Source organism: Pinus tabuliformis, chromosome 2_1 (genome assembly GCF_031772625.1).
Source record: "Pinus tabuliformis cultivar Carrire ecotype Pingquan chromosome 2_1, CPIR1, whole genome shotgun sequence".
Taxonomy (NCBI): Eukaryota; Viridiplantae; Streptophyta; class Pinopsida; order Pinales; family Pinaceae; genus Pinus; species Pinus tabuliformis.
Genome location: NC_142299.1, coordinates 610,940,631 through 610,967,310, shown reverse-complemented (window position 1 = coordinate 610,967,310; position 26,680 = coordinate 610,940,631).

Below are 26,680 nucleotides of genomic sequence, written 5' to 3'. Positions count from 1 at the left end.
AGAGGAGGATAGGGTGAGGTAGAGATATGTTCGAGGAGGGTGTGGGAGGGGAACAAAGAGGTGGAGGGGGAGAGGGAGATAGAGAGTGGGAGAGGGATAGGTAGAGAGAGAGGGAGAGGGGGATGGGAAAGGGAAGAAGAGAGGGAGAAGGAGAGAGGAAGGGAGGGAGAGACAAAGGGGGAGAGATGGGGAGAGAGGGAGCAGGAGAGAGAGAGGGAGGAAGGCAGGGAGAGAAGGGGTGGTAGGGGGTGCAATGGGAGGGGGAGAGAAGGCGTAGGAGATGGGGGAGAGAGGAGGATAGGGTGAGGAAGAGGGGGAGGTATAGATAGGTCGACGAAGAGAGGTGGACGGAAACAAAGATGGGGAGGGGGAGAGGAAGAAGGGGGGGGAGGGAGGGAGAGTGGTGGGTGGAGGGAGAGAGAGCGGAAGAGTAATAGGAGGAAGGAAGAGAGTGGGAGAGGAATAGGTAGAGAGACAGGGAGAGGGGGAGGGACAAGGGAGGAGGAGAGGAAGGGAGAGAGACACAAAGGGGGAGGTATGGGGAGAGAGGAGGAGAGGGAGAGAGAGAGGGAGGGATGCAGAGAGAGAAGGGGTGGTAGGGGGAGTGATGGGAGGGGGAGAGAAGGGGTGGGAGATGTTGGAGAGAGGAGGATAGGGTGAGGGAGAGGGGGAGGTAGAGATAGGTGGGGGGAGATACAGGGAGGGGAACAGAGAGTGGGAGGGGGAGAGGGAGAGAGAGAGTGAGATGGGGAGAGGGAGAGAGAGAGGAAGAGGGATAGGGGAAGGGAAGAGAGTGGGAGAGGGAGAGGTAGAGAGAGAGGGAGAGAGGGAGGGGCAAGGAAGGGGGAGAGGGAGGGAGAGGGGGAGGGAGGGGGAGGGAGAGACAAAGGGGGAGGGATGGGGAGAGAGAGGGACAGAGAGACCGGGAGGGAGGGTGAGAGAGAAGGGGTGGGAGGGAAGGGAGACAGGGAGAGAGAGATGGGGGAGAGAGGAGGATAGGGTCAGGGAGAGGAAAAGGGAGAGAGAGAGAGAGGGGGGAAGTGGGAAAGAGAGAGAGAGAGAGAGAGAGAGAGAGAGGGAGATAGGGAGATAGTGGGAGAGATAGAGAGAGAGGGAGAGGGAGGGAGGCAGAGAGAGAAGGGGTGGTAGGGGGAGTGATGGGAGGGGGAGAGAAGGGGAAGCTCTTAATAAAGTTTTATAAACCCTAAACCTTAAACCCTAAACCCCAAACCCTAAACCCTAAACCATAGGCATTTTAGAACATTTTTAAAAGCATTTTGTAACTTTTATTTAAGTGTTTATTAAAATAATTTAATAAATTGTTATAAACCTTAAACCATAGACCCTAAAACCTAAACCCAAAAACCTAAACCCTAAACCGTAAACCCCAAGCCCTAAACCCTAAACCATAAACCCTAAGAATTTTATAACAGTTTAAGAAGAATTTTGTAACTTTTATTTAAGTGTTTATTAAAAGAATTTACTAAAGTGTTACAAACCCTAAACCATAAATGCAAAACCATAAACCCTAAACACAAAAACATAAACCCTAAACCCCAAAACCTAAACCCTAAACCCCAAACCCCAAATCCTAAACCTTAAACCATAAACCCTAAACCCTAACCATTTTATAACATTTTTAAAATTGTTTTCTAACTTTTATTTAAGTGTTTATTAAAAGAATTTACCAAAATGTTGTAGACCCTAAACATAAGCCCAAAACCAAAGTGTATATTAAAAACATTTACTAAAGTGTTATAAACCCTAAACCCTAAACGCTAAAGCCTAAGAATTTTATAACATTTTAAAAACTATTTGTAACTTTTATTTAAGTGCTTATTGAAAGAATTTACTAAAATGTTATAAACCCTAAATCCTAAACCCTAAACCCAAATCCTAATCCATAAGCCATAAACCCTAAGAATTTTATGAGTATCTATAATAAGGGAAGACCACACTTGGGTATGTGAGTGTAGGAGGGAGAAAATTGTGGTACATGAGATACCCTGACCTTTGTTTTTCCACCCTTCTCTATAAACCTATTTTCTTTTATTTATTTTTCTTCACAACTCATTGAGGCTCAATAGGATTAATGCATTATGTGTAATATGTAGCAGCAGATACCCACTTAAGGTGGGTTGGTTCATCCCTACACCCGAAAACCTAAACCCTAAACCCTTAACCCTAAACCCCAAACCCTAAACCCCAAATTGAAAATCTTAAAACTTAAACCATAAGCATTTTATAAAGTGTTATAAACCTTAAACCATAAACCATAAACCCTAATCCCCAAAGCCTAAATCACAAATGCTTAACCCTAAACCATAAACCCTAAATCCTAAACACTAAACCATAAACCCTAAACCCTAAACCCTAAGCAGTTTATAACAATTTTAAAAGCGTTTTGTAACTTTTATTTAAGTGTTTACTAAAAACATTTACTAAAGTGCTATAAACCCTAAACGCTAAACTATAAACCATAAACCCCTAACCCTAAACCTAAATTGTAAACCCTAAACCCTAAGTATTTTATAACATTTTAAAATTTGTTTTTTAACTTTTATTTAAATGTTTATTAAAAGCATTTACTAAAGTGTTATAATCCCTAAACTCTAAACTCTAAACCCTAAACCCTAGACTTAAAACCCTCAACGCTAAACCCTAAAACACAAACCTTAAACCCTCAAAATTTTATAGCATTTTAAAAATGTTTATGTAACTTTTATTTTAGTGCTTATTAAAAGAATTTACCAAAGTGTTATAAACCATAACCCCTAAACCCTATAGCCCAAACCCTATATCCAAATTGTTTTATAACATTTTAAAAAGTGATTTGTAACTTTCATTTAAGTGTTTAAAAAATTCATTTACTAAAGTGTTATAAACCCTAAATTCAAAACCCTAAACCCTAAACCACAAATAATAAACCTCAAAGCCTTAACTCTAAACCATAAACACTAAGCATTTTATAACATTTTAAAAAGGAGTCCGTAACTTTTATTTAAGTGTTTATTAAAAGTAATTACTCAAGTGTTATAAACCCTAAACTCTAAACCCGAAGCCACAAACCCTAAACCCTAAATCCTAAGCATTTTATAACATTTTAAAAACTGTTTTGTAACATTTATTTAAGTGGTTATTGAAATCATTTACTAAAGTGTTATAAACCCTAAAACCTAAACCCTAAACCTTAAACCTAAAACCCAAAATCAAAACCCAAAAGCCTAAACCCTAAGAATTTTATAACAATATAAAAAGCGTTTTGGAATGTTCATTTAAGTCTTTATTAAAAGCATTTACTAAGGTCTTACAAACCCTAAACCCTAAATCCCAAAAGCCAAATTATAAACACTGAACCCTAAGCATGTTATATCATTTTAAAAAGAATTTTGTAACTTTTATTTAAGCCTTGACTAAAACCATTTACTGAAGTCTTATAAACCATAAACCCTATGCTAAACCACCCTAAACCCTAAACGCTAAACCCTAAACACTAATCATTTTATAACATTTTAAAAATCTTTTTGTAACTTTTATTACAGTGTTTATTAAAATTAATTTACTAAAGCATTATAAACCCTAAACACTAAAGCCTAAACTCTAAACCCAAATCCTCAAAACCTAAACCCTAAACCTTAAATACTAAACTCTAAGCATTTTATAACAGTTTAAAAAGTGTTTTGTAACTTTTATTTATGTGTTTATTAAAATCATTTACTGAACCCTCATAAACCCTAAACCCCAAACCCTAAACCCTAAGAATTTTATAACATTCTAAAAAGAGTTTTTTAACTTTTATTTAAGTGTTTATTAAAGGAATTTACTAAATCCTTATAAACCCTAAACCCTAAAACATGAACCCTAAACCCTAAACCCCAAACCCCAAACCCCAAACCCTAAATACTAATCATTTTATAACATTTTAAAATGTGTTTTGTAACTTTCATTTAATTATTTATTAAAAGCATTCTATAAAGTGTTATAAATCCTAAAACCTAAACCCAAAACCCTAAGTATTTTATAACATTTTGAAAAGTGTTTTGTAACTTTTATTTAACTTTTTATTAAATTAATATACTAAATTGTTATAAACCCTAAAACCTAAGCCCGGAACCATAAACCCAAACCCTAAACCCTATACCCTAAACCTTAATCATTTTATAACATTTAAAAAAAAAATTGTACCTCTTATTTAAGTGTTCATTAAAATAATTTACTAAAGTGTTATAAAACCTAAATCCTAAGCCCCAAACACTACACTTGAAACCCTAAAACCTAAACCCTACGTATTTTATAACATTTTAAAAAGTGTTTTCTAAATTTTATTTAGTGTTTATTAAAAGAATTTACTAAAGTGTTATAAACCATAAAACCTAAATGGTAAGCATTTTACAACATTTTAAAAAGTGTTTTGTAACTTTTATTTAAGTGTTTATTAAAAGCATTTACTAAAGTGTTATAAACCTTAAACCATAAACCCGAAACCCTAAACCACCAAACCCTAAAACCTAAACCCTAATCATTTTATAACATTTTGAAAATCATTTTAAACATTTATTTAAGTGTTTCTTAAAATAATTTGCTAACGTGTTATAAATCCTAAACCATAAACCCTAAACCATAAACCCTAAAACCTAAACCCTAAACCCTAAACCCCAAACTGTAAAGCCTAAACATTAAGAATTTTATAATGTTTTAGAAAGCGTTATGTAACTTTGACCTAAATGTTTATTAAAAGAATTTACTAAAGTGTTATAAAACCTGAACCGTAAACCCCAAACCCTAAACCCTATATCGTAATGCTTAAAGCCTAAAGGATAAACCCTAAAATCATTTACTAAGGTCTTATAAACCCTAAACCCCAAACCCCAAACCCTATATCGTAATGCTTAAAGCCTAAAGGATAAACCCTAAAATAATTTACTAAGGTCTTATAAACCTTAAACCCTAAAGCCTAAAGCTTGAGAGAATTTACTAAGGTCTTATAAAATCTAAACCATAAACTCCAAAACCTAAACCCTAAACCCTAAGCCCTAAACCCCAAACCCTAAAACCTAAGGATTTTATATCATTTTAAAAAGTGTTTTATTTTAAAAGTGTTTACTAAAACTATTTACTAAAGTTCTATAAAATCTAATCCCCTAATCCCTAAACCCTTAACCTTAAACCCCAAACCCTAAACCCTAAATTTTTTTTTAACATTTTTATAAGTGTTGATTAAAATAATTTATTAAAGCATTATAAACCATAAACCCTAAACCCTAATACCCACACCCCCAACCTAAACCCTAAACCCTAAACCATAAGCACTTTATAACATTTTAAACACCAAACCCTAAACCCTAAGTATTTTATAACGTCTTAACAAGCGTTTGTAACTTTTTTTTAGTTGTTTATTTTTACTAAATTGTTATAAACCCTAAACCCTAATCATTTTATTATAATTTAGCAAGTGTTTTGTAAGTTTTTAAAACCCTAAACCCTAAACATTTCATAACATTTTAATAAGCATTTTGTAACTTTTTTGAAGTGTTTATTAAAAGAATTTACAAAAGTGTTATAAACCCTAAACCCTAAAACCTACACCCTAAGAATTTTATAAAAATTTAACAAGAGTTTTGTAACTTTTTTTAAAGTGTTTATTAAAAGAATTTACTAAAGTGTCCCTCAAACCTAAACCCTAAGAATTTTATAACTTTTTAGCAAGTGTTTTGTAACTTTTTTCTAAGTGTTTATTAAAAGGATTTACTAAAGTTTTATAAACCCTAAACCCTAAAATCTAAACCCTAAGAATTTTATAACATTTTAAACCCTAAACCCTCAGCATTTTATAACATTTTAAAAAGTGTTTTGTAACCTTTTTTTAAGTGTTTATTAAAAGAATTTATTGAAGTGTTATAAGACCTAAACCCTAAACACTAAGCATTTTATAACATTTTAAAAAGTGTTTTGTAACTTTTTTTAAGTGTTTATAAAAATAATTTACTAAAGTCTTGTGAACCCTAAACCCTAAACCTTAAGCATTTTATAACATTTTAAACCCTAAACCTAAACCCTAAGCATTCAATGACATTTTAACAAGATTTTTGTAACTTTTTTTGAAGTGTTTATTAAAATAATTTACTAAAATGTTATAAACCCTAAATCCTAAAACGTAATAATTTTATAACATTTAAAAGCCAAAACCCTAAACCCTAAAGCCTAAACTCTAAACCCTAAGTATTTTATAACATTTTAACAAGTGTTTTATTACTTTTTTTAAGTGTTTATTAAAATAATTTACTAAAGTATAATAAACCCTAAACCATGAGCATTTTATAGAATTTAAAATCCTAAACCCTAAAGCCTAGGCATTTTATAATATTTAACAAGTGTTTTGTAACTTTTCTTAATGTTCTTTTTAAAACAAAGAACACTATCCATAAACACTATCCATAAACACTAAGAATTTTATAACATTTTAGAATACATTTTTGTAACATTTTTAAGTGTTTATTAAAAGAATTTAATAAAGTTTTATAACCCTAAACCCTAAACCCTAAGCATTTTGTAACATTTTAACAAGAGTTTTGTAAATTTTATTTAAGTTTTTATTAAAATAATTTACTAAAGTGTTATAAACCCTAAACCCTAAACCCTAAACCCCAAACCCCAAACCCTAAACCCTAAAACCTAAGAATTTTATGATCTATTAAAAATAATTTTGTAACTTTTATTTAAGTGTTTATTAGGAGAATTTGCTAAGGTGTTATGAAACATAAACCCTAAACCTTAAACGCTAAACCCTATAAACTAGACCCTAAACCCCAAACCCCAAACCCTAAACACTAAGCCATAAACCCTAGACCCTAACCATTTTATAACATTTTACAAATTGTTTTGTAACTTTTATTTAAGTGCTTATTAAAAGCATTTACTAAAATGTTGTAGAACTTGAACATCAAACCCTAAACCTAAACCCAAATCCCAAACCTTAAACCCTAAACCCTAAACCCTAAACCTTAAATCCCAAACCCTAAACCCTAAACCCTAATCATTTTATAACATTTTAAAGAGTATTTTGAAAATTTTGTTTAAGTGATTTTAAAATCATTTACTAAAGTCTTATAAACCCTAGTTCCGAATAATCAACCCGAGTTTTAACCCTCACATTACAAAAAAGGTTGCAATATGATTAAATCAAGAATATACGGATGATCTAGTGACTATGTTGTGAGAAAGACAACACTCTCCCCATTTTATAAGATAGGTCAGTTACGCAAATAATAGAAACTGCATCAATTCTGTAGCAACCTAATATAATTTATTACAATATATCCACATGAGGGTAGTTTAGTGAAGATGTACAAGTGTCATGTGGTGGTTGGAAACCACCTCCAAAGTTTCGTGGCCTTTAAGCCAAGGATCAAAATTTCAAGAACTCCTCATGGAATGGTTTTGTGCTCTCTAAAAGAGGATCCAAGCTTTAATTCTCCTCATCGTGTCCTAATTCAAAAAGAAACTCCAAGTATTGCACTCTCCAAGAAAGAATCCCAGAGGACAACCATTAGTATCTTAGGCTATGACATGTGCTTGTAGTGATCCTAGGGAGGAGTGGTTTTACTCCTAGTGTAGTTTATGATGATCCACACTTATGCAAGAATGCAACAAAATAAAAATATAAACATAAACATAGAGTTTGAAGAAGAAATAAAACTTCATGTCATTAATATCAAAGAATTGAGATATGCTTACCTACAAAATGGAAATAAACTATCTTGGGCAATGGTAGCTTATCTCAAAGAAGAGATGTGGCGGCTACATGTTGCAGTTACTCCTTTAAAGCTCCAATATTTTTTCTAGAATATATCAATAATATATGTACATAGTAACCATTTTAGGGCGGGTTACAACTATGGCTGCAAAAGTTCACAATATATATACGAGGTTTTATTAGATGACATAAACATCAAAACTATGTCATATTATATTAACACTAAAATTTAAACCTAAATAATTTTTAGGGTGTGGTATAACTATGGCCTCAAAAGTTCAACTGCATTGTAAGACACATGTTTTAATGGGGATGGCTATTTAAATTGTAACACATATTTTAGAGTAAAAGGCACACATTAATATCAATGTTAATAGTAATATTAACATTAGTGATAATACTAATATTAATATATTAACAATAATAATAATATATATTATACTAGTATTAGAATCTTAACATTAATATTAATATATATTGTATTTACTAATATAAAAAAATATATTTTGTTATTTATATTACTTATATTAATGCTTTAACGTAATAATATTAATAAATAATAAATAGTATTGATATTCATAAATTATGGTTTTATATATCAATTAATAATCAAACTATTAATACTTCATGTGGCTTAATACATTAATAAATGATTAATTACTACCTACTATAATTGTTAGTGTTTAATAAGATTAAAAATAATGAATTATAATTAATTAAAGTTAACCATTAATGATTGTGTTATCCAAATATATCAAATTATTACAAAATATATCAAATTATTACATTTAAAAATGCTATTACATAATAATTATCATATGAAATTATTAGGAATGTATTAACCATATTATTAATAACATTAATCTTAAATTTGTATTGTCAATATTATATTTATTTATTATTATTAATGTCTAAAATTTAACTATTATGAACATTATTTATGAATATTAATGATAATACATAAATGTTAATAATTAACTTTTATTAATGTTAATATTATAGCTTAATTGTTATTAATATGAGAAGTATTTCTAATAATGTATAATTTTTTATATATTAATATATGTGTAATATTTGTATTTATAGATAATAATATATTAATGATAAACCTAATTTTATAGAGTATATTTACTAAACATATTTTATTATGTTTATTTTACTAATAATAGATTTATTGAGTGTGATTTCATATATTAGTTAATACTATATGGTGTAATTATGTTTTAATGTGTTAATTTTTATTTAAAAATATATATTCTTAATACTTATTATTTTAATTAATTATATTTTTAATATTTGTATTTTCAATATAAAATTTATTAATGTATTATTATTGTAATTTTATTTTCCCATGGAAAAAGTCGTAATTTCTATTAATATATAAGAAATTAGATTTTGTAGATGCCGAGGCATATGCATATGGGAGCATACTTTCCTATCAGGATACATGTAAAATTGTCTAGATAAAACTTTTACTGCTAAATGCTGATCATCCACGCAGGGAGTCTGTAATATCTATGTTGTATCAAAAACTACCCTCAACAGAAATTGGGAAAAAGGTGCAAAAATTATATCTTCTCTGCGCAGAGAGAGTATTATATATGCCCATACCAGAACTGTTGTAACTATAGCCGACTAATAGATATGAGAAAATAAACATGTTTTTTACAATGAGATCTACAAAATCATGGGCTTAAAGCCGAATTTGTCCTTGTTCTACGAATGGTTTGTGGTAATATTGATGGTGAGTACCATCGATCTCCTCCTGAATCAACCAGATATTGTCCTGTAGATGCGTTGCCTCTCTTGAAAGTTGATCAGCCTCTGAGTTTTGTTCCCTCTAGATATGTAGACAGACAAAAGAGTCAAATATGTCTATCATTCTATGAGCTTCCCCTAGTATATGCCTAAGTGTATATGCATTGCAGTGTGATTTATTGTTGAGCCAATTACATACAATTTTAGAATCACCAAATAACTGAAGATGTTTGTAGTGATGAGTTAATGCAAAATAAATGAGATGTTTTGCATAGCAGAGTTCGAAAAAATTGTTGGTGCCCGTCCCCAAGCTTATTTGAATTTTGAACCAGTGGGTATCATTCGTGTGTAGTATGGCTCCCCCACCACAACCTGCTTCCTGAGCAGAACCATCAAAATATGCCCAAGGTTTAGATTTATCTATGGTTTAAGGGGTGATGGTGCGCTGAGGGGCTATGTTGTCATCCTCGGGAAGGAGATCATAGTCAGAGATAATATGATGTACAATAGAAGGCCAGTGAGGATCCTTGAGATTGAATATGGATTTGTTTCTGGCTATCCAAATGGCCTAGCAAATAAGGAGAGGCATGTTCCTGGCTTTATCTTTGTGGGCTAGACACCAGGTATTCCAAGCCTCTTGGATGTTGTTGCCATGCCAGGGGTTCAGGGTAGGGTAGTGAGTAGTAATACCGTTCCATAACTCCTTAGAGGACAGGTAGTTCAGGAAGAGATGTTCAGTGTTCTCTTCGTCAAGTCGACAAAGATGGCATCGAAAGGGACCATGGAAGGATCTTTTCATCAAATTGGCACCATTGGGGATCTAGTCAAATAGAATGTTCCACAGTAATAGGTGCGTGCGAGGGGCGACCTTGAGCTTCCAGAAGGTTCTCCAGTTCGGGTCAATAGACTGTGGTTTATGGGGATAAATGAGCATGTTATATCCTTCTTTTTGGGTATAAGTTCCATTCTTAGCAAAAGCCCAAATAATTTCATCAGGATCCTCTGTTAGACGGATATGGGCCTGTGTGAGGGCTTCTATGTAAAGTTTCCAAACTAGTCTCCAATGTTCAGGTATGTCTAATTCATGAGCGGATTTCCATGCCTGATGAAGGACTGTAGAATTATTGTGGTCGCCAATATGCTTGATGTAGATAACGCCTCTGTCATTTAGGAATCTGATTAATTCGGGTGGTAACCTGTGTGCATTCCCACATCCCACCCATGGGTCCATTCCAATATGAACTGCGTTACCTTCCTTTATTCTCTAGGTAATTCCTTGTCGCAATAGGGGGAGCACATTCATCATTGCCTTCCATATGTAGGAGATATTACTAGTTGGGGGGTGAGTCTGTCTGAACCAATCCATCAAATTTAAAGGCCATATGTATTTTGCATGGGCTACCCGAGTCCAGAGACTATTTGAGCTAATGAGCTGCCAGCCCAGCTTAGCAGCCAAGGCTTTCAAAAATAGTTCAAGTCTTTTTATGCCCCATCCTCCCATCGTTTTGGTATAGCGATACGGTCCCATTTGACCCAGGAAAAAATTTTCCCAGGTTGATTACCCTTCCATAAAAATCTGCAACAAATATTTTGTAGTTTGTTCAGTATCCCTTTTGGTATCCATGCGAGGGTCATCTAGAACACTGGGGTGGCCTCAATAACTGCCTTAATGAGGATTAATCTACCGACCGGGGAAAGGTATTTGTGATACCAGATCTGTAAGCGTTTTTCCACCTTTGGGATAAGCCACGTCCAGTCTGCGATCCTGTATCCGAGAGGCTTTAATCGGAAGCCCAGATATTTAAGCCCGTCATCCAAATTGAGTGCAAAGAAAGGAAATCACTGGGTAGTATATATGAACTCATGCTGAGAGCAACCGATAATGGTGATGGTGGATTTTCCTTTGTTAATCATCATCCCCGTTGCTTGTTGAAAGAGCTAGAAGATATTATGCAGTATAGAGGAATCACTGATGCTACCATTTAATAATATCAGGACATCATCAATGAAGAATAGGTGGGTCAAAAAGAAATTCTCCAAAATATTGATGCCAACCAACTGATTTCTGTCTCGGGCTACAGTGATGGATCTGCTCAGTCCTTCCATAATAAGAAGAAAGTGTAGAGGGGTGAGGGGGCAGCCCTGCCTGAGCCCCCTTTCTGATAGGAAAAAAAGGAGTAGCTTCACCGTTAAGTAGGACACTATATGATACATCCTTTATGCAGCTCATAATCCATTTGATGTAAGAAAAAGGGAAGCCTAAGTGAGTAAGTATTAACCTGATATAGAGCCAATTTGCTCTATCAAATGCCTTAGAGAGGTCCACCTTTAGGATCATGCCCTTCTGTTTCTTTGTCTTGAGAGTGTGAAGCAGTTCCTGTGCAGTGGCGATCGCCTCATGTATCTGTTGATGCTGAAGAAAAGCGAATTTCTCAGGAGATACATGTCTAGAAAGTATGGGCTTCAGGCGATTTGCAATGATTTTAGTAATAATCTTGTACAAAACATTGCAGAGAGAGATGGGTCTAAAATCATTGAAAGAGGTGGGAGAATGAGATTTCGGAATTAGGGCTATAAATGTGGATTTGATGGCTGCAAGTATGCTTCCATTCCTTCTACTATCCTCCATGATTCTGAGTAAATCATCCCCCAAGATGCCAAAGAATGTAATGAAGAATTCGATGGTCCACCCATCCGGTCTAGGACTTTTGTCTTTTTTAAACCATTTTATGGTGGCCTCAAGTTCCTCCTTCAACACAGCCATCATCAGATTCTATGAATCCTCCTGATCTACATATCTGGGGAAGTATTCAGCAACCCGCATTATCTCTAGAATGTTAGCCTCGTGTGGTGCCTTGTAGACGGATTTGAAGTGTTCATTAGCAAGTCTGGCCAGACCCTGCATTTCAGTGATCATCTGTCCCTGTGCATTTTGAATCTCCCAGATAGTATTAATGGCTTTCCTGCCATTAGCAAATTTATGGTAGAATTTAGTGTTATTTTCTCCCTCAACCAACCATATGGCTCTACTTCTAAGGCGCCAGCTCTCGTCTCTTTCCTTTATAATTTGGGAGTGCTTAGAAATAAGAGTAGAGTATAGGTCTTTGATGGCTAGTGCTAGAAAGGTGCCATCCGACGAATCCTCAAATGTGGCAATGGCTCGTTCTGCCTCCTTCAATATCTTATCATCTTTTATCCATTTCAGGTGTGCCCAATTTCTGGAGATCCTCTTGAGTTCAGATAATTTCCTTATAAAACCAGCAGTGTGTTCCTCCTCGTCCATGATAGGATTGGATCTCCAATAATCAGATACAAGCTGAAGATAGCTAGGGTCCTTGAGCCAAGAATCATTGAATTTGAAAGGGATTTTGATCTACGGGATGTTGTCTGATAGTTCCAATAATATGGGCCGGTGGTCAGATAAACCTCAAGAGCCTACCCACTGCCTAATGCGAGGGTGGTGGGTGAGGAAAGCCTCTTTGACAATGAATCTGTCAAGTCTTCTAGCTAGACTATGATCGCCACTTCTATTATTAGTCCAAGTATATTGGAGCCTGATAGGAGGGATGTCGACCCATTGGTGTGTTCGAGTAAGGTGGAGATCAAGTCAGAAAGATTATTGACTTGGGCCAAATGTCCCCATGATTCACAGTACCCCAAGGAGAAATTAAAATCCCCTCCCAGGATGATGTTGTCAGCTAGGAGTAGTTCGGATGAGAGCAGGGATCTCTAGAATGGTTCCCTTTCCACACAAGTTCCATATACATTGATGATACGAATATCAGCACTGAGAGAGTGGGCCAATAAGTCAATACCGATGAATCCTTTGCCTCCCCAAGTATTCTGAAGCACCAAGGATTTGTTACAGAATCCGATAGCAATACCTACCGATCTCCCAGATGCATCCATAGCATGAAATGTCCAATTCGGTAGCCAAGAGTGGAGGATAGGTATGAGGGTGGCAGCCGAGCAGAGAGTTTCTTGCAGGGAAATCACATCCAATTCAGTCGAGGTGAGCAGTCTTCTCAGGGCTAGTTTTTTTGGGGGGCTAGCAAACCCATGATAGTTGAAGGATAAGAACTTCATGGAGGGATAGGCAGAGGGCCATCCCTTTCTCTAAGGGCCCTGTCAATTATTTTTTGCCGCCCAAGGGAAACTTCTTCCCCCATAGTGTGTCTGGCTTTAGAGAGATGGGAGGGGCGGCCTCTAGCCGATTTAAAGGAAGTCGTAGGACAAATAGGATCAATACCAATCGCGTCAGCACCCTTATCCTTTGATCTAGAACGTAGTGAGTACCGGGTGAGAGGGGGGGTGGAGGAGGGAGAGGGGGAGGGGGAATTGTGGGGAGAGTGTGGGGGGGTGGAGGGGAAGAGGAGGAAATTAGGGAAGGGGGACATAGGGGTGGAGAGAGGGAGGGAAAGGGAAGGGACTAAAGGAGAGAGGGGGGGGGGGGGGGGTAAAGCCTAGGGGGATAGGGGGTATCGGTAAGGAAACAGAGGGGATGGAGGGGGAGGAGATACTCATGCAAGAGAGAGATGCAAAAACATGTGATAATCCAAAGACAGAGGAGGAGGCAGGGAAAAACATACCCGCAGTCGAGGAGATGTCTCTTGCAGTGCCTGAGCTGATTGGAGGAGGAGGCTAGGGAGGAATGCAGTCGCTGGTCACTTATTTGATGCCTCGGTGACGGGAGTGCCCAACATATCTCTCGATTCTTCGGGTGCATGGTCCTCCAGGTGCTGTGAGGGTCCTCCTTCCATCTCCTGGTGTTGTAAGGGACCTCCCTCCGTCGGTTCAGGTTCTCGACTCTGCTCAGGGCCCCTCTTTTTGTGGAGGAGAGGGAAATCCTTGTATAAGTGCCCTACCTTATGGCATCTGTGGCAGTGGTACGGGATACCTTCATAATCAATAATCTGCTTACGAGATGTGTCCCTCCATTGAATGGTGATATATTCCAGTAATCCTCCTCTGGTGTCAAGATTAATAAGGACACGAGCGTATGCCATCATACCCGTATGAATGTATGACTTGTCGTACTCCATACAGGTGCCAATCGCATTGCCAATCCATTTGAAGGTGAACTCAGACTAGTATTGTAATGGGAGACCCGACAGCCGAATCCATACAGGTCCAATGCCAATCTGCTCAGTCTCAGGATAAAAATGGGGTGTCCAACATTTCAGCAGTACCGGGGCGTGCTGAAGTGCCAGTAGGACGATAGGACCCAATTTGTGTGATCGGCACGAGAAAATCTCAGAGCGAACCATCCCCTCACAAACGTTTGCACGAATGGGATGTCAACCAGATGGTGACCCCATACTTCTGTTGCCCAGGCCTTTAGACGAGCAGCCGAGTAGTTCCTTCCCCTGATGAAACCGACGAGGACTCTATCCGCGAAGTCCATGGCTTCTCTAAACCATAAACTCTAAGCATTTTATAACATTTTAAAAAGGAGTCAGTAACTTTTATTTAAGTATTTATTAAAAGCAATTACTCAAGTGTTATAAACTCTAAACTCTAAACCTGAAGCCACAAACCCTAAACCCTAAATCTTAAGCATTTTATAACATTTTAAAAATTGTTTTGTAACATTTATTTAAGTGTTTATTGAAAGCATTTACTAAAGTGTTATAAACTCTAAAACCTAAACCGTAAACATAAAACCCAAAATCAAAACCCAAAAACCTAAACCCTAAGCATTTTATAACAGTATAAAAATCATTTTGGAATGTTTATTTAAGTCTTTATTAAAAGCATTTACTAAGGTCTTATAAACCCTAAACCCTAAATCCCAAATGCCAAATCACAAACACTAAACCCTAAGCATGTTATATCATTTTAAAAATAATTTTGTAACTTTTATTTCAGCCTTGACTAAAACCATTTACTAAAGTCTTATAAACCATAAACCCTATGCTAAACCACCCTAAACCCTAAACATTTTGGCCACCTTCATCTCTATAGAGTCTTTGAAGTTGAGGTTTGCCTCCAAACATTCTCGTACCTTGTTTCCAATTTCCCTGAGAGGTTATTATGACCTGAATTGTACTTTTAGTTCAAGAAGTCAAACACAAATAGGGGCATTGTCTAGTTTCCCTCTATGTCGGATAGAAAACAGGGGTCCAATGCTTAAGCATCAAAGGGGAAGAGTCAATACTCCAAACTTTATTCATATCCCAATGAACCTCTTCAGACTTACTGAAAAAGAAAATGAGCAACCCAGCCATGCAAACTCATATATTTGAACAACTTCATCCATCTCAATCCTGTCACCCAAAAGGAAGGACAATTGGCCCTTCTTTTCTTTCGTAGAGGGGTTCTTTCAATTTCTACTAGTAGATCAAGGGTCGAGCTCGAGGGAATGAGTGGCCTCCTATGGGGAGGGGGGAGGTTGTGGTCAAGGGAGGACATTTCAATGATATCGGTGGGGGGCCTGTAGGAGAATAAAAAGGAATGGAGACGAGATTGTCGAGTGGAGGGGAGATTTCCAAAGAACTAGAATGAAGGAATTCTCCAAAACCAATAGGAAGGAAAAAGAGAGCGAGAGGCGAAGAGGGGGAAAAAAGCCTCCTTCGCCTCGTCCTCCTTCACACCCTCCCATGCCTCCTTCCCCCTCCCTCCTCTACCTTCCCATCCTCCCGTCTACCCTACCTCCTTCCCCACCTCCTCTCCTCCCCATCCTCCCTGTCCTCCTCCCCGACCTCCTCGACCTCCATCTCCCTACCCCTCTTCCCCCTCAACCTACTCCACCACTGCCTTGTCCTCCCCTCCTTCTTCTCCACCTCTTCCCCCTCCTCTCTTGTTGCCTCCCCCTCCTCGTCCTCCCCCGCCTCGTCCTCCCCCCTCCTTCCTTTTCCTCTTCCCCCGATGCGTCTTTGGCCTCTTTCCCCTCCTCCTCTAAGAGTGTAATGTGCATTAAATTTTTGTATGAAAATTATGCAGCTAAGAAGTTTAGTTTAGCTTAGCAAAATTATTAATTCAGTGTTATATATACATACATACACACACACACACACACACACATATATATATATATATATATATATATATATATATATATATATATAAATATATATATATATATATATATATAATGTTTATTATTTTAAGTTTTACAATTTATTATTGAAATATCTATATCTATATATATAAGAATGAAATTTGTTATTTAAATTAAGTCGTGATTTTAGATTTATTAAATATTAGCATTCATGTAATTTTAATTTTCTGTTTATTAAAAATATTTTCTTAAATTTTATATTTAATGAAATATTAGTATTTTTAAAAATTTGATCAATTTAGGTGTCTCGGAAAATAGAGGTTGACATGAATTTTCTAAACTCCTCCACATATCCTAACTATCTTCTTCAAGTGGTTACGAAGATGTTGCTTCTCACTATCATCATCCACTGCTTTCTTAAAAAGATCCAATGCCTCTTCTTCCATAAGATTTTCAATAGCCTAGGTTTTACTTCACTTATATTTTTAGGGTAAAGTAAATATTTAACTTAATAAGACATGTGAAATGTATGTGTTTGTTTATTTAAATGTGAAAAGAGTTTAAAAAAAACATTTTTTAATCGAAAACATATTTTGTTTGTTTATGTGATATGATGGTTGTGTTTTTGCTAATTAGATAATATGTCTAGATTTTTTTTGCAAGTTCAATTTGTATAATATTATGTATGTATTTGTTTTATTATTTCTTAGATCATATAATGATTGTGTTTCTTAAATAATATCATGATTATTCATTTCCAATTCATAAGATCTTTTAGTTTGCTACATGATGTGGATTATATATGTTAAATGATAGGATTAAGATACCCAAGATTATGTTTTTGTTTGTCAAATGACATCCGAAATTAGGTTGTTTGATGATATGATGGTGATAATGAGAGCAAGAGAAATAATGAGAGTAAGAAGCATGAGAGGGAGAGGGGGAGGGAGTGAGAGAGGGAGTGGGGGTGTGGTAGGATGGGGGTAGGGAGAGAGAGAGAGGGGGGGGAGTGGGGGTGTGGTAGTATAGGGAGAAAGAGAGAGAGAGAGAGAGAAAGAGGGAGAGAGGAGGGGGAGATAGAGAGTGATACAGAGAGAGGGGAAGGGTGAGAGAGAGAGAGAAGGAGAGGGGGAGATAGTGGGATAGATATAGAGAGAGGAGAAGAAGAGAGCGAGAGAGGGAGGGATGTGGGGAGAGAAAGGATGGTAGGGGGAGTGATGAGGATGGGAGGGGGAGAGAAGGGGTGTGTGATTGGGGGAGAGAGGAGGATAGGGTGAGGGAGACGGGGAGGAAGAGATAGGTTGGGGGAGATAGGATTTGGTGATAGTGGGAGGGTAAGAGGGAAAGAGAGGGAGAGGGAGAGAGAGTGGAAGATGGATAGCCGGAGGGGAAGAGAGTGGGAGAGGGAGAGGTAGACAAAGAGGGAGAGGGGGAGATAGGGAGAGGGAGAGAGGAACGGAGGGAGAGACAAGGGGGGAAGGATGGGGAGAGAGAGGGAGACAGGGATGGGAAGGGATGAGGAGATAAAAGGGTTGGGAGGGAAGAGAGGTAGGGAGAGAGATAGAGGAGGAGAGGGAGAGGACGAGAGAGAGATGGGGAAGAGGAGAGTATAGGGTTAGGGAGAGGGGAAGAGAGAGAGAGAGAGAGAGAGAGAGAGAGAGAGAGAGAGAGAGAGAGAGGGAGAAGGAGAGGGGAGATAGGGAGATAGTGTGAGAGATAGAGAGATGGAGAGGCAGAGGGAGAGAGAGAGAGCGAGGGAGGTGGAGAGAGAAGGAGTGGTAGGGGGAGTGATGGGAGGGGGAGAGAAGGAGTGGGTGATGGGGGCGAGAGGAGGATAGGGTGAGGGAGAGGGGGAGGTATTGATAGGTGGGGGGAGAGACATGGAGGGGAAAAGAGAGGGGAGGGGGAGAGGGAGATAGGAAGGGAGGGAGAGACAAAGGGGTAGGTATGGGGAGAGAGAGGGAGGGGGAGAGATAAGGGGTGGCGGGGAAGGGAGGCAAGGAGAGAGAGAGATGGGGGAGAGAGGAGGATAGGGTCAGGGAGAGGGGAAGGGAGAGAGAGACAGAGAGAGGGGGGTGGGAAGGGAGAGATAGAGAGAGAGAGAGAGGGAGAAGGGGAGATAGGTAGATAATGGGAGAGATAAAGAGGGAGAGGGAGAGAGAGAGGGAGGGAGGCGAAGAGAGAAGGGATGGTAGGAGGATTGATGGGAGGGGGAGAGAAGGGGTGGGAGATTTTGGGAGAGAGGGGGATAGGGTGAGGGATAGGGGGAGGTAGAGATATGTGGGGGGAGAGAGGGGGAGGGGAACAAAGAGGGGGAGGGGGAGAGGGAGAGAGAGTGAGATGGGGAGAAAGCAGAAGAGGGATAGGGGTAGGGGAAGAGAGTGGGAGAGGGAGAGGTAGAGAGAGGAGAGGGGGAAGGGCAAGGGAGGAGGAGAGGGAGGGAGAGGGAGAAGGAGAGAGTAAGGGAGGGAGAGACAAAGAGGGAGAGATGGGAAGAGAGAGGAAGAGGGAGAGAGAGAGAGGGAGGGACGCAGAGAGAGAAGGGGTGGTAGTGGGAGTGATGGGAGGGGGAGAGAAGGGGTGGGAGATGGGGGAGAGAGGAGGATAGTTTGAGGAAGAGGGGGAGGTAGAGATAGGTGGGGAAGAGAGGGAGAGAGAGAGGGAGGGAGGCAGAGAGAGAAATGGTGGTAGGGGGAGTGATGGTAGGGAGAGAAGGAGTGGTTGATGGGGGCGAGAGGAAGATAGGGTGAGGGAGAGGGGGCGGTAGAGATAGGTGGGGGAGAGACAGGGAGGGGAACAGAGAGGGGAGGGGGAGAGGGAGAGAGAGATTGAGAGGGGGAGAGGAAGAGAGAGTGAAAGAAGGATAGGGGGAGGGGAAGAGAGTGGGAGAGGGAGAGGTAGAGAGAGAGGCAGAGGGGGAGGGGCAAGGGAGGGGGAGAGCAAGGGCGAGGGAGAGGGAGAGAGGAAGGGAGGGAGAGACAAAGGGGGAGGGATTGAGAGAGAGAGGGAGAGAGAGATGGGGAGGGATGGGGAGAGAGAAGGGGTGGTAGGGAAGGGAGGCAGGGAGAGAGAGAGTGGAGGAAAGAGAGATGGGGGAGAGAGGAGGATAAGGTCAGGGAGAGGGGAAGGGAGAGAGAGGGGGGGGCGTAAGGGAGGGAGAGAGAGAGAGAGAGAGAGGAGAGAGAGAGAGAGAGAGAGAGGGAGAGAGAGAGAGAGAGAGAGAGAGATTGGATAGATAGAGAGATGGAGAGGGAGAGAGATAGAGGGAGGGAGGCAGAGAGAGAAGGGGTTGTAGGGGGAGTGATGGGAGGGGGAGAGAAGGGTTGGGAGATTTGGGGAGAGAGGAGGATAGGGTGAGGGGGAGGGGGAGGTAGAGATATGTTGGGGGAGAGAGTGGGAGGGGAATAGAGAGCAGGAGGGGGAGAGAGAGAGAGAGAGAGAGCGAGAGAGGGAGAGAGAGTGGAAGTGGAAAAGGGGGAGGGGAAGAGAGTGGGAGAGGGAGAGCGGGAGCGGCAAGGGAGGAGGAGAGGGAGGGAGAGGGAGGAGGAGATAGGAAGGGAGGGAGAGACAAAGGGGGAGAGATGGGGAGAGAGAGGGAGGGATGCAGAGAGAGAAGGGGTGGTAGGGGGAGTGATGGGAGGGGGAGAGAAAGGGTGGGAGATGGTGGAGAGAGGAGGATAGGGTGAGGGAGAGAGGGAGGTAGAGATAGGTGGGGGGAGAGAGGGGGAGGGGAACAAAGAGGGGGAGGGGGAAGGGGAGAGGGAGAGAGAGCGAAAGAGGGATGGGAGGAGGGGAAGAGAGTGGGAGAGGGAGAGGTAGAGAGAGAGGGAGAGGGGGAGTGGCAAGGGAGGAGGAGAGGGAGGGAGAGGGATAAGGAGAGAGGAAGGGAGGGAGAGACAAAGGGGGAGGGATGGGGAGAGAGAGGGAGAGAGAGAGAGAGGGAGGGACACAAAGAGAGAAGGGGTGGTAGGGGGAGTGATGGGAGGGGGAGAGAAGGGGTGGGAGATGTCGGAGAGAGGAGGATAGGGTGAGGGAGAGGGGGAGGTAGAGATAGGTGGGGGGAGATACAAGGAGGGGAACAAAGAGGGGGAGGGGAAGAGGGACAGAGAGTGTGAGATAGGGAGAGGGAGAGAGAGAGAGAGGAAGAGGGTTATAAACCCCAAACCTTAAACCCCAAACCTTAAACCCTAAACCCGAAACCCTAAACCCTAAATCCTAAACCCTAAACCTTAATCATTTTATAACATTTTAAAAAGTATTTTGAAACTTTTATTTAAGTGTTTATTAAAAGCCTTTACTAAAGTCTTATAAACCATAAACCCTAAGCGTTAAACCCTAAACCCCAAACCGTGGACATTAAACCCTAACCCTAAGCATTTTATAACATTTTAAAAAGAATTTTGTAATTTTTATTTAAGTGTTTATTAAATGAATTTACTAAAGGGTTATAAACCCTTAACCCTAAATTGTAAACCACAAACCCTAAACCGTAAACCCTAAACTCTAAACCTGAAACCCTAAACCCTAAACCCTAAACTCTAAACCTGAAACCCTAAATCCTAAACCCTAAACGCTAAACCCTACTAATTTTATAGCATTTTAAAAAACATATTGTAACTTCTATTTAAGTGTTTATTAAAATCATTTACTAAAGTGTTATAAACCTTAAACCCTAAACTCTAAACACCAAACCAAAACCATAAACCCTAAACCCTAAGCATTTTGTAACATCTTAAAAAAATTTCAAACTTTTATTTAAGTGTTTATTAAGTGGATTTACTAAAGTCTTATAAACCCTAGACTCCTAAACCTAAACCCTAAGCAATTTATAACATTTTAAAAAGTGTTTTTTAACTTTTATTTAAGTGTTTATTATAAGAATTTACTAAAGTCTTATAAACCCTAAACCCTAAGAATTTTATAGAATTCTAAAAAGAGTTGTGTATCTTTTACTTATGTTTTTATCAAAATAATTTACTAAGGTGTTATAACCCCTAAACCATAAAAACTAAACCCTAAACTATAAACCCTAAACCGAAAAAACTAAACCCTAAATGCTAAACCCTAAGCCTTTTATAACATTTCAAAAAGTGTTTTGTAACTTTTATTTAAGTGTTTATTAAAACAATTTACTAAAGTTTTATAGACCCTAAACCCTAAACACTAAACCCCAAACCATAAACCCTATACCTTATACCCTAAAACCTAAACCCTAAGCATTTCATAACATTTTAAAAAGTGTTTTGTAACTTTTTTACGTGTTTATTAAAAGAATTTACTATAGTTTTATAAACTTTAAACCCTAATCCCTAAAACCTAAACACTAATTGATTTATAACATTTTAAAGATTGTTTTGTAACTTTTATTTAAGTGTATATTAAAAACATTTACTAAAGTATTATAAACCTTGAACCCTAAACGCCAAAGCCTAAGAATTTTATAACATTTTAAAAACTATTTGTAACTTTTATAATTTAAGTGCATATTAAAAGAATTTACTAAAATGTTATAAACCCTAAATCCCAAATCCTAATCCCTAAACCATAAACCCTAATAATTTTATGAGTATCTATAATAAGGGAGGACCACACTTGGGTATGTGAGTGTAGGAGGGTAGAAAATTGTGGTACATGAGATACCCCGACCTTTGTTTTTCCACCCTTCTCCATAAACATGTTTTCTTTTATTTATTTTTCTTCATAACTCCTTGAGGCTCAACAGGATGAATGCATTATGTGTAATATGTAGCAGCGGATACCCACTTAAGGTGGGGTGGTTCATCCCTACACCCTAAACCCCTAACCCTAAACTCCAAACCCTAAACACCAAATCCTAAACACTAAACCCTAACAATTTTAGAACATTTTAAAAAGTGTTTTGTAACTTTCATTTAAGTGTTTATTAAAACAATTACTAAGGTGTTATAAACCCAAAACCAAGAACCTTAAACCCCAAACCCTAAACCATAAATTGAAAATCTTAAAACTTAAACCGTAGGCATTTTATAAAGTGTTATAAACCTTAAACTGTAAACCCTAATCCCTAAAGCCTAAACTACAAATGCTTAACCCTAAACCCTAGACCCTAAACCCCAAACCCTAAATCCTAAACCCTAAACCCTAAACCATAAGTGTTTTATAACAATTTTAAAAAAGTTTTGTAACTTTTATTTAAGCATTTACTAAAAACATTTACTAAAATGCTATAAACCCTAAACCCTAAACTCTAAAACAGAAACCCCTAAACCCTAAACTGTAAACCCTAAACCCTAAGTATTTTATAACATTTTGAAATGTGTTTTGTAACTTTTATTTAAATGTTTATTAAAAGCATTTACTAAAGTGTTATAATCCCTAAACTCTAAACTCTAAACCCTAAAACCTAGACTTAAAACCTTAAACCCTAAACCCTCAAAATTTTATATCATTTTAAAAGCGGTTATGTAATTTTTATTTAAGTGTTTATTAATAAAATTTACAAAAGTGTTATAAACCATAAATCCTAAACGCTAAACCCTAAACCCTGAACCCTAAACCATATAGCCTAAACCCTATACCCTAATCATTTTATAAAATTTTAAAAAGTGTTCTATAACTTTTATTTAAGTGTTTATTAAAAGCATTTACTAAAGTGTTATAAACCTTAAAACCTAAACATTAAGCCCTAAACCTAAACCCCAAACCCCAAAGTGTTATAAATCCTAAATTCAAAACCCTGAACCCTAAAGCCCAAATAATAAACCTCAAACCCTTAACTCTAAACCATAACACTAAGCATTTTATAACATTTTAAAAAGGAGTCTGTAACTTTTATTTAAGTGTTTATTAAAAGAATTTACTCAATTGTTATAAACCCTAAACCCTAAACTCTAAACCTGAAGCCACAAACCCTAAAGCCTAAAGCCTAAACCCTAAATCCTAAGAATTTTATAACATTTTAAAAACTATTTTGTAACATTTATTTAAGTGTTTATTGAAAGCATCTACTAAAGTGTTATAAACCCTAAAACCTAAACCCTAAACCCTAAACCTAAAACCCTAAACCCTATAAAGCATTTACTAAGGTCTTATAAACCCTAAACCCTAAATCCCAAAGGCAAAATCGTAAACACTAAACCCTAAGCATGTTATATCATTTTTAAAAGAATTTTGTAACTTTTATTTAAGCCTTGACTAAAACCATTTACTAAAGTCTTATAAACCATAAACCCTATGCTAAACCACCCTAAACCCTAAACCATAAACACTAATCATTTTATAACATTTTAAAAATCATTTTGTAACTTTTATTACAGTGTTTATTAAAATTAATTTACTAAAGCATTATAAACCCTAAATGCTAAACCCCAATCATCAAGCCCTAGACCCTAAACCTTAAATCCTAAACTCTAAGCATTTTATAACATTTTAAAAATTGTTTTGTAACTTTTATTTAAGTGTTTATTAAAATCATTTATTGAACCCTGATAAACCCTAAACCTTAAACCCTAAACCCCAAACCCTGAGCATTTTATAACATTTTAAAAAGAGTTTTTAAACTTTTATTTAAGTGTTTATTAAAAGAATTTACTAAATCCATATAAACCCTAAATCCTAAAACATGAACCCTAAACCCCAAACCCTAAATACTAATCATTTTATAACATTTTAAAAAGAATTTTGTGAATCTAATTGGAAAAAGTGAATGGAAGGCGGCTCTGAAGAAACCGGCGTTCTCCTGCGCGCAACCCTGATCTGATCTCTCCTGCGCCCCTGTGCCTGGCAGCGTCGCTGCTAGGCCCGCGCCCTCCCTCTGCTGACTCCTCCTTCGCCCCTGGGCCTCCTGCCCTCCCCCAGCACCGGGGCCTTCCCCGGTTCCCCTCTTGAGTTCTTCGATCTCCTCCAATGCCTGAAATGGACCCCCGTCTCAGGACCCTGAAGATCTTGAAAAATCGTTCGCCTCTCTCATTCCTGAGAATGCAGCAGGAAAAATCCGCCCTACAGCTTCTAAGTTCATCAAGAAGCTAGATGAAATCCCGGAAGTCTCGCTCCCTCCTTCCCTCCCGAGGAGAGCAGCAGTCGCCTTAGCAGAACGAGGCCTGGTCGGTCAGTTCACGGGACTGTGGCCCTCCCCCCGATCAGTTCAGAGATGGGTCGAGAGAAACTGGAACTCGATGGTGCAAGGGAAAATAGCAATCAGGTTCTGCGGTAGAGGATTTTACACCTTCCTTTTCGAATCAATGGAGGACCGGAACCTCATCTTCAGAAACGGCCCTTATTTCATGGACTCTCGGGGCCTTTACCTAAACAGATGGACCCCAGACTTCGATCCAGAGATGGACGTCCCCAACGCTGTCCCCGTCTGGGTTCGCCTGCCCCATTTGCCGCTTCATTGCTGGGGGGACGAGTCAGTAAAAGCCATAGGGAACGTTGTCGGTAAATATATTGACAGATCTGAACCGAAGGAGAACATGCATGCCTGCGCACGGATATGTGTCGAAGTAGATCTGGGGAAGGGACTGCCGGAAGCAATCAAACTCAAAGTCGATCAGTGGACGCACATACAGCAAGTGGACTACGAGCAGCTACCCTTCAAGTGCAAGGTATGTCACGAATATGGGCATTTCGCCAATAGGTGTAGTAAATCTAAATCAAATGTATCTGAAGGCACTGTTGAAGCCCCTGAAGAAGCCTGGGAGCACGTCAAAAAGAAAAAATCAAACCCCCCTCCTGGACCAACCTCAAAGAACCCCCATGAAAACCCCTTCCTCCCCTCTCAACCCTCTGGATCTGGCCCTTCCTTCCCCTCCTCCTCCAACCCTTTTGAAACCTGTCTGCAGAGGCCCCCTCTCCCCCCCTCCTTCCCTGCAAGGCCCCACTGTAACCCCTCCCCCATCTGCCCCCCCCAACCTTCTCCCCCAACAGTGGAAAGAATCTTAACCAGGAACAAAACAAAGGAAAACAACCTCTCCACTGACCCTCCCAGAAAAGTTGGAAGGAAGTCTAACAAAGAGATTAGGGATGAAAATGCTGCAAAAGAAATGGCTACCGGAACGCAACAACCAATGGACACATACCTAGATAAAACCAAAGGAAGCGGAGAAAAAATGAAAGAGAAAAGCGGGGCTCACAACAAACAAGGTAAATGATGATTTTGGTCTCCTGGAATTGTAGGGGGATGGGCTCCTCCCTAAAAGCAAATGCAGTCCGAGACCTTCTCAAATCTGAACATCCAGACCTTCTCCTTCTCCAGGAGACCAAAATCACGGAACAAGAATTCCAAAATCACATAAAAAAAAGCAGAAGCTATGCAGGTATAGCAATAAGTGCAGCTGGTGCCTCAGGAGGCATAGGGACAATATGGGACAAAAACAAATGGGAACTCAAAGACCAAAAGCCGTACAGATGGTGGATAAGATCAGACATGCAGAACATAGCCACGAAAGAAGAATACTCAATATACAACATCTACGCTCCCAATCATTATAGAGACAAAGCTTCATGTTGGGATTCAATAACCTCAGATCTCATGACTGTACAGGGAAGGAACATCTTCCTTGGAGGAGATCTAAATCTTATAAGGAATGCTGATGAGAAGCTGGGAGGAAACTTCTACGCTGATCCTTCAAGAGACTCATTAGAAGAAATAATCCAAACCCATAACTTAGTGGACATACCTCCGCAAAATGGGAGATTCACTTGGTCCAATAAAAGAACTGGCATCAACAATATAAAAGAGAGATTAGACCGAATCCTCGCCCAAGAAAGAACAGTGGCAAGATTCCCAAGTATTCAAAGCAAAATCATTCAAGGATACATCTCAGACCATAAACCAGTGGCTTTGACACTAGATAAAGGGAAGAACATGGGACCTCTTCCCTTTAAATATAACAAGGCTTGGGACAGCAAAGAAGAATTCAGAAACATGATCAAGGAGCAATGGGCAAAAGAAATAATTGGCTCCCCCCACTACATCTGGGAAGCTAAGCTCAAATCTCTCAGGACTGTCATTAAGCAATGGGCAAGAAATTACGCTGCAGAGGAAAGCAAAAAAAGAACCGACCTCCAAGCAAAGCTGGAACAATGGAGCCAGGAAAAAGAAAGAGCACAGTACACAGAGGAAGATCAGGTCAAAGAGAATGAATTGTACAAAGAATTGTATAAGCAGAACAGAAAGGAGGAAGAAGAGC